Genomic DNA, 13,799 nt, shown 5'->3' with positions numbered 1-13,799 from the left:
TCTGAAATCACAGGGAGGCTTTTTCTGTGTAATAAAAAAGCCTCTTCAAATTATTTAAAGCATGCTTCTCTTGCATTTTAAAACCGGGAAGAAGCTGTGCAAGTCAGATGGGCCAATTTCTGCTCTTGGTTAGTAATAACTTAGTTCACGCAAATGACAGCAGGATTTTTCTCTGTTTCCTACCATGATTTTGAAAGGAGTTGTATCCTGTTTTAGACTGGGGAAAAAAAAAAAAAAGCAGCTTCCATTTGCCATTTAGTGGATCCTGTTCTAAATCCCAGTTGTAGAATCATGTCATTGGTCATTTTGAAGCCTTGATTAAGTTAGCTTACAGACAAGCTCTAAGCAATAGGACTCAAGCATATCTTTAAAAGCATAGCTCAAGCAGTGCCTTGAGACCCATAGAAGTAGCGAATTCTGATATAATGGTTGAAATTTTTGTTTGCTTCTACTCGTGTAACACAGGCCTGAAACCTAAACGATAATTTGTTAGAGCACCAATGATGAGGAAATAACTCTCCTTCATCTGGGTATCTGAGGCAGAGTTTTAGCAACTCCGAACAGGACAGAATTCCCGTGGGAAATTCCAGGTTCATAAAGCAGCCCCCCTACTTTTTGTGAAGCCCTTGGTCTGCCTGAAGCCACATTATGTATTAATGTAGGCTTTGCATTATATATTAGCGCAGATTTGTCCTCAGATACCCTACTGTGGAGAAGGCCATTTTAAAATTTTTAATAGGGCGTTAGAGCAATTTGCCTGTGATTTAGTTTTAAGTGGGCAAGGATAGTGGTGACAAACAAAGCTGGGAGGCCCTAAAATTCTTTGAATATTCCATGTTTTCCTGGAACCGTTGGGAAAAGGCTGCCAGAAAGGTCTTGGCAGGTTTTCGAGGTGGCTGGCCAAGTCTGAAGCAAATGTGGATAGTTAATAGGCTAATGCAGTTCCCCTTCCAAGGCCATACGTATATAACATACGTTTTTATTTAAGAAATCTCACCGCATGGAGGAGCAAATGTAGTGTTAATATATCTTCCTGTAAGAAAACAGCAAGGGAAAAAACACTGTCATCTTATAAAGACAAAATAGGTGATCTTTTGCCCTTTACTTTTAGGGACTTGAATTGTCATTTTAAGAAGAGAGGAGGTAGGAAATAAAATCAGTAGACAGGCAGTGACTTTCCCGTGAGGGCCCCGTATTAAGCAGGAGTAGCTTATGTAGCAGTAGTTGGAGTCTAAGAAAAAGGCAAAGTTGTTCAAAGAGTGGATTTCCATTGCTAGATTGACTTTTTAGTGTTACCATGCAAGTATTAAAAAATGGCAATTAAACAGCAATGTGATCAAATAATGACCTGGGACCAGCTGCTGCAAGTGGTTCCTTGTGGACGGTCCTTTATAGCAGCCTGAAGCAGGAGGCCTCCTATGCCGAGCAGGGCGTAAGGCTTAGGCACCGCTGATGAAGCGTCTCAGGTGCAAGCAGGCTTGCAAGGGCTTTCTGTGTGGATCAGGGCAGAACCGTGGTTCTCCACAGTCGCAGACACCCAGGGAATAGGTGTTCGCTGGTGTGACTGGCGCGTGTTTTTCCTGGGAAACAGCCGTTCCGATTCCTCTCAAACATCAGGTGACTTAGCTTTGTAATTTTAAAATCCTCTCCAGTGTTAGGGATTCTTGTTCATATCAACTCGTGGGGCCTGACTTGTTTTATTATTAATGGAGAGAAGACTGTGCGCAGCCTCTAGTATTATAGCAGGACATCTTTTTTTTTGATTAAGCCGTTGGTGCAGACTCTGAAATTCTGCTACAGACACCTTTGTGGGATCTCGGATAAGTCACTTATTTTTCTTTGTTTTTATTTACTGTCTGTAAGATAGAGGTCCTCATTCCTCCTAAGGAGTATTTCCAAGACAAATGTACTGATCATACAGACACAGTCATGTTGCATGGCATTTGGAACTGTGACTGAGCTTACAATGTATATGAAGATATGTTTCGTATGGACTAACTCCATGCTGTCCTACGCATTCATTAGATGTACAGAGTAAAACTGATGGTATTTATAATCTAATATGGCTTTTATAAGAACAAAATCAACCTGAAAAGGATATTATTACACTTCAAAAGTTCAATTTAAAGAATGTAATTTATTATCATAATAAGTTAATTCAAGTAATCTGATATTCAGATTGCTGGATTTGTTTTCTTCATTTTCTATCCCATGAAAATGTTATGCTGTCACTTTATATCAACTAAATTTAAGCGTTGGGTGTAATAGAGCTTGCACTGCAACGTTAAGTGATGCAGAAGTATAGACTGGCACCAGGAACGGGGAGACTGGCTGCTGCGCTTGCATGCCGCTGCTGTTTCTGGCACGCAGAGCCTGAGCAGTGTCTCGTGGGCCAAATGCAAGTCCTCAGAGGTTGCCACGTCTTCCTTGCACGCTGGCATTCGTGCTCTCTGTCATGTGCCTTTCGATATGTGGCTTTCTAATTTTTAAAAGGCTCTAGGCACCAGTGAAGTAACTGAAAACAACTTACTGGGTATTAAGACCTCTGTGACCAGTTTCGCAAGATGTAAGAGTGACTAGACTTGTGTTCAGACTTTCCCTGTGTTGAAGTTCCCAAGCTTGTTATTTCTTTGACAGCAATATCTAAACGGCTTGGCATTTTGTTTCACCCTGTGAGAAGAGAGTCCCCGTCCCCAGGAGCTTGCAGTCTAAATAGATAAAGCGGGCAGAAAGGGAAGCACAAAGAGATGACGAGACTTGCCCGAGCCACTTGGCACGTCACATGGCAGAACTGGGAATAGGAACAGGTCCTTTGGGTTTTAGCCATTGTCATCACCAGCGATTCGGGATTCCTCCGGCCAGTTCTGTGCCAGCTTCTGCCTGTCCCTGGGCAGGGATCAGCAGTTTGGGCCCACCAACCAGCATCAGACAGTGTTACGGTGTTCTGTGTTTCAGTTTATTTCTTGAGCAATATCTGAGACAGGTATTTTTTGTTGAGAGAAGTATGCCCCCATGGTGGGGGGATTTTTTTTTTTTTTTTTGGCAGCTGAAGGCTGTAGCCAGAGTACTGGAAAACCTGAAGAACTTTTTCTTTGTTATTTTATCTTTTAAATAATTCCATCCTTTCTTTAAAAAGAAAGCTGGTGCTGGTGCAAAGGGTTTGAGAATTGGACAGGAGCTCTGGAGGATATTTAAGGATGGCTGAGCTTTGAGCCTCTTCCGATCCCTGTAATGTCTTGAGGCTCCTTACAGACATTAACTTAGGCTCACAGTCACAGCTCCTTTCTCATGTGCAAAAGGTGTGTTACCTATCTGTGTTGTTTTTATGTAGGGGACAACTGGGGTGGAAACAGGCTGCAGCACTGAGGGTCCCTAGTGAGTTCATGGGCGAGTTGGGAATAGGGCTGGGGACTCCAGGCAGCAGGCTCTGCCCCGTGCTCACTAGCTTACAACCTCTCTTTACGTAGGGACCCTAGCACTTCTTGCCTATTGAAATACAATTCATTCTAGCTCTGCTCTAAGTCACGTGAATTCCTAATTTTAATTTTCTGCTTTTCCTGCCAGGTCAGATTGCCCAAATGTATCTAAACTTTGTAGGTGTTTCTGATGTTGAATCTAGGTCCCACAGTTAAGATGTTAATCGAATAGCCTGAGCATATATTACTTTTACTGGCTTTTTTTTTTTGGGGGGGGGGGGGAAGAGTTGATTGAAGGGCACTGTCTTTTTCATGCAGTGATTCTATTGAAATTTCAAATAAATTTAAAAAAGCATTAAATGTTGACCAGACAAAGTTTTTATTGACTTCTAATGTACCAGCCTTGTAGGTTAAAATATTAACGTAGTTCTATCACTTAGTGTGTGAAATATTTCAAAATTTGTCAGACTTTCAGTATGAAACCTTAGATCATAAGAAACGATGTCACAAGCTCAAAACAGTTTAGATTTATTTAAAATTTTAGTGAGCTTCTTGCAACTTTGGTCATGTTTTAAGTGAATCGAGGTTGATTTGATATTTTGGTGGACCTGAAATCATGTGAAATATGAGGGTTTTCAGGTACTTTATGTGATATGGAAACGGCAAATCATGCAGGAGTAGATGTAATGTATTTTTGCGTGACTTCATCCAGATGAATTTGGGTTTCACCTTGAGTTTCAGAGTTTGGTTAAATCCAGCCTGCATGGGAGAGCTCACGGATAAGGGCAGATTGTGAGCTCCCTGTAGACAGAATGCACATAACTCTAGGTACTGCATTCCTGCTTTTCATACTCTCTCTTTGATATTGGATGAATTCATCTCTGTAACCTTTCTTTTTAAATCCCTCTGCTACATCCACTGACCTTTTGTTGAACTCTTCCCATTTTCCCAACCTCGGTTTTGAATAAGGGCACCAGAATGGTGCAGAATCCCAAGCCCGTTGCGCTATGAAGTGAGCAGCACTGCCTCGTTTTGCTTTGCACTTGCTTTACTCACCCCAACATTGAATTGTTTTGTGGCTTTGTCACCCTATTATTTAATGTGTCCTCCATTACCAGGGATTGATACAGCTCAGCGATCTTTGAGAAACCTGTTAGCAGAACTGGGGGGAGGGAGAGGAAATCCAAGGATCCCTTTCTCTGCAGAGAAGCTCTCAGGATAGTGCTTGGGTGAGGTAATTTGCTATCGTTAATATGCATTGTTGGGTTTGGAGGTGAGAGTTGGTGGGTGAGTTAGGTTAAAGGGAAGGGTGAGTTAGGTTAGGTTTCAGTGATGAAAAGGAACTTGCCTGATCTTCAGCCACACTCCATTCTGTCTGTTGACTAACAGGACATCAGATGAGGATATCAAGAGTAATCTGGACATAGCAGCTTTCTTCCAAGGATCTCTAAACTCTCTAAGGAGATGGTAAGCATTATTGTGACTGTTCTGCGTGTGGGGAGACAAGGTGGGAGGAGGTGAAGGGATTTTATCGCTGGCTTGATGTGAAATTGGACAATGTGCAAGACAGTGATGCTCAAATTAGAAGCCTTTGGTTGTCAAACTCCCCACTTGCTAGATAGAGTTCAGTTCTGGTCATGCCCAAATCACGCCACCCTTGCCCAGCTTTGCTTTCCATAGATGTGCCGCACGCTATGCATTTGTACCTTTCCTCACGTCATTGTTCAAATTGTTCACTCATATTTGTAAATAGATTTTTCTCCACTACAGACATTTTATTCATTTTTTAAACTGTTCTCATATATTCTCGTATACTAATGTATGCTGTCCATGCAGCTCAGACAGCAGTACTGTTTTGAAGATCTCTCACAAACGATCTCAGTATGGTAAAATCACCCCTTTTATTTTCTCTACCCCAGGAGGATGAAAGGCTTAGATTGGTCCATAGTGAGGTTACGAACTTGTCTCAAAAAGGCCTTGTGATTTTATAGCTAATGCTTAAATCTCTAAAGCATCCTCTCTGTCTGAGCATCCCTTCTCTCCTATGTTGTTGTTTCTTTGAGCTGCTAATTCCAGTTGGTCTCAGAAAAAAACAAGAAGAGTTTGCCCTTGCTTTGCTTTCTGCTACAACCACGCAGCTACTAGGGTCTCTTCTTCCTTTCAGCCTATGCCCCATGATTAAATTAATTCTTCCTTTCTGTTTTCCAGCTTTTCTCTGCAAACTTCCTCTCACTCCATTTCTATGAGAACTCTTCCTGCAAACTGGGTCCCTAAGAGGATTAGTGAAGGGGGTACCAATTTATTTATACTCACCTCAGCATGGCAGCAGCCAAACATTGTAAGTTGCTGGATAATTAAATGGTTTGTAACACAGGAAAGAAGCTTTGTTCTTCTGGCGCAGTTCAGAGTGGACAGGTGTCTACATCACAGCCAGTCTGAATTGATCCCCAACTTCTGCATTTTTTTCTCTTAACCTGTTCACGTTGGCAGTATGAGCACACATGCTCAGGAGTAAGTGGACTACAGAGATTAGGTCCCTTCTACTGTGAGAGAGACTGTTGTAGATGCACGTTATTGCTGTTCTCAGGGCAAAGATGCCTTTGGTCACCACAGAACAGTTTTCAGGCATCTTTCAGTTGTACTTAGTTCTCTGGAAAAAAAACCCAAAAGAGAGGTATGAGAAGCCAGGAGAAAACCCTCAAGCTTTTTTCGCTTAAACTTCCAAATCCTGATAGCCACAGCGCCAAGTGATATTGCCATTTGTGTCATCTTCTGTAGTGCCTGGCTCGAATGATCCCAAAAGAGCAAGCTGAAGTAAATATACGGCTATGATCAAAAGAGGGTAAAGCCTCTATTTTTTGTGCCAGCCTGCAGATGCTTAGGTTTTGAAATGCAAGTCTTCGAAAAACAAGGTTAGTGGAGCTCTAGTAAGTAAAGTGACCGGACGTTAGTGATGATTCATAAAAGTAATTAAAAAAGAAAAGTGTTTTGCCACTGCCTGTAATGTCTTGGTTTGAAGACGTTCCTAAGTGTGTTTGTAATGCTGCGAGCAGTGGTCCGCGGATCGTGACCACTGCGTTTAAGATTACAGGTCAATTTCCAGCCTAACTCGTCTTTTCCCGTGGTTCTGATGATCTAAAACATTTGCACTCATGTAGTTGAATCTTCATTGTTTAGTCTCAAAGTATTTCTCATCCCTTCCCTCTTCTAAAATTTGTCAAAAAATCTACACAGGATCTAATATTTTCCATGGGAGAAGTGTTGCGGTTTTTGAAACTTAAATATGGGAAATGGCAGGTACTCGAAATTCATCAAATGGTTTGTTTTTTGCAGTGCTACCCTCTTGTATTATGGCCCTGACCTTTCACGAAAACAAAACGTCTCATTTGTACAGCTTTCAAAGTGATTTGCAATAAGCAAGACTGAACTCTGTTAAAACATGATTAGAGTTATTGTTGTATACAAAGATCCCCCAGCTCGGCCACGTTACCTAAGCGAGAAGTAGACCCTGAGGCACGTTCTACAAGCTTCTCCCTACGTGGCTTTTCAAGTTGTCTCAACCAACCTGTTAGTTAATTGCGACGGCTATTAGGTTCTGCTGCTGCTGTTCTAGAGCAGACGCTTCCCGTCTTACCAACTTATCCAAGTGGATACCTCCTGTTTCTCTTGGGGCCTGTGCGTATTCCAAAGCTGGCTCTCCAATTTGCTTTGCCCTCACATCCTGCCCTTGATTAGACCAGGCATATATGCTAAGGGAAGCAAAATAGTTTACTGATTTATCACGGATCATTAGATGGAGTAACTGTTCTTAAAACATCACCAGTATAGATACAATAATTAGAGATGTGCTTTTGTTAACATTGCCAGCCTCTACCCTCTTGTACAGTACCCTTGGGTACTAAATAATTACCCACTTTGTGTGGTTATCTAGCTCACTAATTACCCACAAAAATTGGGGTCAGGTGTTAACTGCTTGAAATAAGTATCCCCCAAAGACTTGGTTAAATTGTATAAAGAAATGATGTGTTTGCAGCAAAACTTAAAAAAAAAAATCAAACATTTGGGGGGGAAGGAAGATAGGGGAACATGAGAAAAACAATGTAAATTGTTCTGTGTGATGACAAAATCTTGCACATTGCTGTGGTGCTGAGGAGGGAATCTGCATGAGGAGTCAAAGGATGGATGGCAGATACAGTCTCTCTAATCCAGTCTACTTTTCCCAAAGATTAGATCCTTCGGTACATAGGGTTTGATTCTTCCCCTATCTAGGCTGATGCCAATCAGGATTATGTTGGTATAAATTGAGAAAATTTGTATCCTTGGATTCCCAGACTGACTTCATTGCATAATCCAGCCACCTCTGTCACCCAGGGATTTCTGCATTGCACCCAATAATTTAATTATGGATTGTATATTTATTTCCATATGTTTATTCTTGTTGTTTCAAACTCTGTGGGCATGCAGCAGAATTTCATTCTAAGGCTGCTGCTGGTAAAATGTAGCTTGCTTTGAGTAATAGTTTGATTCCTGTGTTCAGGGAGTTACCCCAGTGAGTCAAGGATTTCTAGATAGCCCCACCCTCCCCAACTTCCCGAACTCTTACACTGCACTCGCTTTCTCTTTGCCAGACCCACACAAGGCATCTAACTAGCCCAAATCCTAAGAGGCAGCTTCTCCTCCCTCCCCCATTTCAGCCCCAGAAAACTAGAAAATAAAGCCACAAAAACCCTGAAACCAAAGCCCTTGAAATACCTGGCACGTGTAACAGAGGTATATTTAACAGACTGCCTTCCTAACCTAACCTGGTTTCTTGCATAGATGCTGTCTGCCTTCAATACAAAGGAAAGTGATTTCAGTGGGAGCTAAGTAGGTGTTTTGAATATCCCAGTATGCACCTATCGAGATCTTTGGTACCCAAATACCTTTAACGCCATAGTCCTAGAGCATCTGCGCAATGTGCAGTGTAACAAAGAAACCGCCTTATTTATTTATTTCTGTGTTTGGTGTTAGGTGCTTTCTCTCCTTGAGAGTGAGTAGCACCTTCTGTTCCCCCCAGCGCCTTTTGCAGCCCGTGTAGAGCCAGGTCTCGGCATTACCGAGGAGCCCCCTGCCCCATAGCTCCGACAAATGCGGAGTCTCAGGTAAGGCCCCACAGATGGCTCGCTGTGCAGTGTCTTCTGGGGCATACCTGCGCTCCGCATTGTGCAGCGCATCTCTGGAAAAGGCAGGGACCAGCCTCTTAATGCACAATGCAGATTTAGTCGTCATCTTTGTCTCCCCCCCCCCCCCCCCCGCTGATGTTAACTGTCTGTATTATTATTTATTGTTATCAAGGGATTTGGTTTGATCAATGAAGTGTATATGCGTCTGACGGACATTCGGAGAGGAAATGCTTGGAGAATGAGTAACATGTCTGCAGCGGAGGGTGTGTGTGAGGCAGAGAGAGGCAGCATCGGTACTAGAAACATTGACTGATGAGTTCATTTTAAAATCCAAGGGCATATAGCTGGTAAATTAGCACATATTGCAAATATAGTCTGGTGTGAGAGGCAGCAGTGCTGCCATTGAACAGAGGGGTGGGTGTGGAGGGCTGGGGGGGTCGCGGCGAAGAGATTGTCAGCTCTAAAGTCATCGCGGGCATGAGCCAGGCGGGCTGCCTGCCTCCATGCAGACGCGGGGCGTGCGATTTCCACGGGCGGCTGCGGGCTGCCGGGTGGCGGGGGGGCGGCGGGGGGGGGGGAGGCGAGATAGCAGCGGCGGATTTTATTGTTTTAAACCCCAGCTCCAGCCGGAGCGATGCTAGGCGAAGGGCTGCAGCCCCTCCGCTGCCCCCCACCCCGCCGGGGGAAGGTGGCGGGGGGCCGAGGGGGCGCCGGGCGCTGCGTGTCCCCGCGGCGGGCGGGCGGGCGGGCGGCGGCGGCGCGGGGCCGGGCCCGGGGCAGCCCGCGCCGGGGATGCGCTGGCGGCCGCGGCGGCGGGTTTCTCCCTGGAGCTTAAAAGATTATTGGGGAGGGGTGGCTGGGGCTGGTGTGTGTGCGAGGCTGGCGGCGGCGGGGGGAGCCGGGTCCTTATTCTGTTAAAGATTTAAGTAGGCATGCAAGGAATCTCTAGGATAGTTGGCAAAGGGCGAGGGTGGGGAGGGGGGGAAGGATCCAAAAGAGTCTGTAACCAGACACTGAAGCTTTCCAGGAGTGAGAGTGTGTGAGAGAGACGGAGACAGAGCGAGAGGAAGAGAGGGGGCAGTGTGGTCTAGTACATTTTCATCTGGTCGTTGATTTGAGCCTGATGCTTGCTGTCCCTCAACAGCCTCCCTTGCCTGTATTTTTTCTTTCCCCCTCTCCTCTCCTTTCCCTTCTACTTCATCGAAGCCTAGGGGAGCCAGTAAAGATTAAATGTGCTTTCTAAAAGGCAGCCACTTCATGCAGCTATGTCTACTCCCCCCCCAACCACCCCCCACTCCCCCTTTTTGAAATAAAAAAAAGAGGGGGGGGAGACAGAGAGGGGGAGAAGGAAGGAGGAGGAAGAGGAGGACTATAGTTTAATGATGTCGGGACTGGCTGATCCAGAAGGAGGAAAAAAAAAAAAAAGATTTGAGATCCTGGACGAGGAAGGACTTTGGTGAATGGGCTCAGACTCCTGAGGTGAGAAAAGGACGGAGTGAATGATGATGATTTGGTAATGGTGCCTGTTACGGCTGCCCCCAGCCGTGCGGTGGCGGGGAGCGCCGGGAGCGCGGAGCCGGGCTGGCCCGCGGAGCCGGGCGGCCGCGCCGGGGCCGGGGCCGGGGCCGGGGCCGGGGTCGGGGGGGGACCTGCTTTCGGCAGCGCCGGGCGACGAGCGGCGGATATTTTGCATTTTTCAACTCGGGGCCCTCCGGTACGTTTCGGCTTCTCCCCGCTTGTGCCGCTGGGCCTAAAGCGGTTCCAGAGATGGGTGGAGGGTACAGATCCATATTATTTATTTGGGGGGGGGGAGAGAGAGAGGGAGGAAGAGAGAGGAAAGGGAGGGAGGGAAGGGGAGAAGAGCGGAGAAGGAGGTGGCAAGCTGGGGACGAAATCCTGCTCTCGGTTATGGCCGGCGTAAATTTCCATTGGCTGGGGTTGCACAAGGTGCTTGGAGAGGAGTCGGTGCAGGATGGAGTCCCTTTTGTGTGTGTGTGTGTGTGTGTGTGTGTGTGTGTGTGTGTGTGTGGTGTGTGCGCGCACGGTGCTGGGGACCCTCCTCTCGCGGGGAAGCGGGTTTTTCCTCCAGGTTTTCCCGTGCGACGCCGGCCCGCGGCGGGCAGGGGAGGGCGGCGGCGGCGGCGCTGCCCGCGCCCGCCCTCGCCGCTGACAGTCCGGGGCTCGCTCTGGCATCGGGCTGGCCTTGGCTCCAGCTGATGCAGGAGTTGGGAGCGGGCCGCAGCTCGCAAAACCCCCAGCCCCGTCTCTTAATAACAATAATAATAATAATAATAATAGCAGCGTTGGTCGGAGGGAGGAGGGCGGCAGGCGAGGAGCTGCGGAGGAATTCGGTTCCTTTTCCTTTTCCCCCTTTTCTTTTCCTTGATATATTCCCTTAAAAAAAAAAAAAAAAGATGTTTTAAAAATGCAAGCGGCTTGCCCAGCTGCACACACCCACCCTCGCCTCCCTCCCCCGGCTTGCGCACACCGCACGCTCGCACTCGCTCGCTCGCCCGCGCCCGCTCGCTCGGGTGTCAAAACCCGCCGGGCGCCCAGCCTGGTCCGGGCACTGCCCCTGCCCTTGCCCCTGCCCCTGCCCGGCCCCGGCCCCGGCCCCAGCCCGCCCGGGGGCCCGCCCGCCCCCGCCTCCCCACCGCCGGGCTTTTCCCCCCTGCTCTTGGCGCTGAAGACTGGAGCCTCCCCCGCTTCCAAATGGTGAGTTTCTACCTGATTTTCTTGCAACTCGGGGTTTTTCTCCATCCCTGCCGGCCGCGGGGCTGGCGGAGGGGGCGGGGAGGCAGCGCCTTTATGCTGCTGCATGCTTTGTGCCAGGCGGCTGGAGGGAGAGCCTGCATATTCCTGCTCTTATTTCTGCATTCCTTTTCGTTGAAACAATGAAAATAATTCCGTCACTGCCCCAAACTTCCCTTTCTTTCTTCCTCTTCGTTATTTAAATGCGGAGACTTTTCATGTATTTGTCGCAAGCGACCTTGTTGGAAGCTGTAAGGAACCTGCCGCGCCTTGTCATTTTTGTGTAAACGATTAAAAATGGAATGTATTCTCTCAACAGAGGGTCCTTAGAGAAGCTCTTTCCTTCCACCTGTGTGTCCTGTTTTATAATCTTGAGCCATGAATTGAACTTGCCTGCTATTCTTTTCCTCTTTCTCCTTTTTATCTTTTTTTTTTGATCCCTGTTTTTGCAAGAAATAGTTTGTTGCGCCCCTCTCAATCCCTGAGACCCTAACTTGTGATGTTTAGCTTTTAAATCCACGGGTTAGGCTCTTGGGAGCTGTGAGTTGTGCTTTGACATCTTTATTTTATTTTATAAATATATCCTATATATGTATATGTGTGTGTGTGCATGTGTGTGTATATATATAGGCATATACACACACATACAATAGTGTTTAGTAGACCTTTTAAGGGAAAAAAGTGTCTCTCTCCTCCTTAGGGTTGATCAGCTAACAGTAGGGCGGTGGTTATGGCCATTTACCTTTAAAAATCTCATCTCAAATTAAAACTAGCGTTTGTATGACAGATTTTGTGTGTGTGTGTATATATTCAAGAGAGATAATTTTACAGCTGATACAGATATGGGGGTGTATGTGTGTACACATATAGTGATTATTATATATGCGCGTGTAGATAAGATATACACGATATGGATGCATGTAAATATAGCTATCGAGGTGTGTGTATAGATACACATATGGATGATACGTGTGTATGAATATGTATATAGGTAAATAAAACCCTAGCTATGTATATATATTTACATATGTAGGTATAATAATATACATGCCTGTGTTTCCATACTGAGCGAGAGAGATTTGCCTTGCTGCAGGCCAGTGCGTATAGCATCTCTCTCTCTTTTTTTTTTTTCTTCTTGAGAGCAACACAGAGTACCCTGAGAGCGTAACAGTAACAGCTCGGTACATTGGTGCTTGACCTCAGCTGAAATCCCAGCATGCCTCATGCTTCCAAGTTTAAAACTGAACGATTAATCTTAGAAATGTGCTCTATGGACAAAAAAAAAAAAAAAAAAAGACTGAAAAAGCCAGGAGATGGGTTGGATCTTATTGATTGTTAGATCAAGAACTAAAGAATAAAATGGTTACATGTACCAATGGTTCAAAATTGCTAAAAAGAAATAATGAGCAAATGCTGAAGTTTTGTTTTAGTCCTATTTTGGAGCTTAAAACTTTCCTGTTTTTTTCAATCAAAACTTTATGTAAATGACAAATCAGAAATGTTAAAAATGTTTCCTGCTGCTGTTTTTCTTTATTAGATTTTTTATACTGCTGTAAAATTAATTATGGTTGCAACTGTATTTCTTATCTCTGTTCTGCAAGGCAATTTATATTGAAGTTACTGTACCTTGTTATGGCACCGAATTACTGTTTGATATTTGAATGAAAATGCTTTAACTTAAGACACAATGCACCAAAAATTAATTGATGGTGTAACATTTTGGTATTTAATAGCTTAGGCTGTGTTTCATGGTTCTCGTTGTTTAATAGTCATTGAACTGGAAAAGGCTTGCTTTTTTCCTTCCTATTGACACTGTAATTTCACTGACTATTTTACCTCCGTGAAAAAAAAATGCCAACAAGCATTCTGCTTCTGCATTTGTAAATTATCCTGCACGTCTTCTAATTTCAAAGATGAAAAGCTTATTCTGCGTTAAATTTATTTTCCATTACCTGTCTGGCATTCTAAATCAAAAATATAACGTGCTGCAAACAAGCCACCTTTGTGCTGCCCAGTGCCGCTGTTATCTTCCCGTAAGAGATACACTTAAAAAAAAAAAAGAAAAGAGAAATAGCTTTCGCTCCTCAGGCCGCTGTTGCTCCCGGTTTTCCGGCCGCAGCAAGGGGCGGGAAGGGGCGCCGAGCCGCGGCCCCGCAGGACCCCGGCCGCGGCGTGAGCGCGGGGCTCGGGCACCGCGGCGGCGCCCGGCCCGCACTGCGGGAGCGCGGCCGCGGAGGGGGGCTGCCCCCCCCTCCCCTCCTCCCCAAAAGGGGCGCGGAGGGGGGCTCCCCCCCCCCCAAAAAAAAGGGGGCGCGGAGGGGGGCTCCCCCCCTTCCCTCCCCTCCCCTCCCCTGCCCGGCGCGGCGGCGGCGGCGGCGGGGGGCGGCCGGCGGGGGCTCGGCCCGCTGCGGCGGCGGCAGGTCCCGCCGCCCGCCCCGCCGCAGGCACATCCCTGAACTTCAGCGCGGTG

At 46.2% G+C, this 13,799-nt stretch overlaps 1 long non-coding RNA gene across 6 annotated transcripts in view; it reads left to right on the top strand.

Annotated features, from left to right (window-relative positions):
• LOC106490235 (uncharacterized) overlaps positions 1 to 13,799 on the top strand; it is a 260,943-nt gene that overhangs the window by 58,340 nt on the left and 188,804 nt on the right. For 5 of the 6 annotated variants that reach the window (XR_010886282.1, XR_010886279.1, XR_010886281.1 and 2 more), the window contains 2 exons: positions 4,806 to 4,883; positions 5,625 to 6,328. This is a non-coding gene — a long non-coding RNA (uncharacterized lncRNA). The remainder of the gene's footprint in view (positions 1 to 4,805; positions 4,884 to 5,624; positions 6,329 to 13,799) is intronic. The other variant, XR_010886280.1, reaches the window with a different exon arrangement.

The sequence above is a fragment of the Apteryx mantelli genome, chromosome 23 (genome assembly GCF_036417845.1).
Source record: "Apteryx mantelli isolate bAptMan1 chromosome 23, bAptMan1.hap1, whole genome shotgun sequence".
Lineage (NCBI taxonomy): Eukaryota > Metazoa > Chordata > Aves > Apterygiformes > Apterygidae > Apteryx > Apteryx mantelli.
This window is presented reverse-complemented; position numbering and strand designations above follow the sequence as displayed.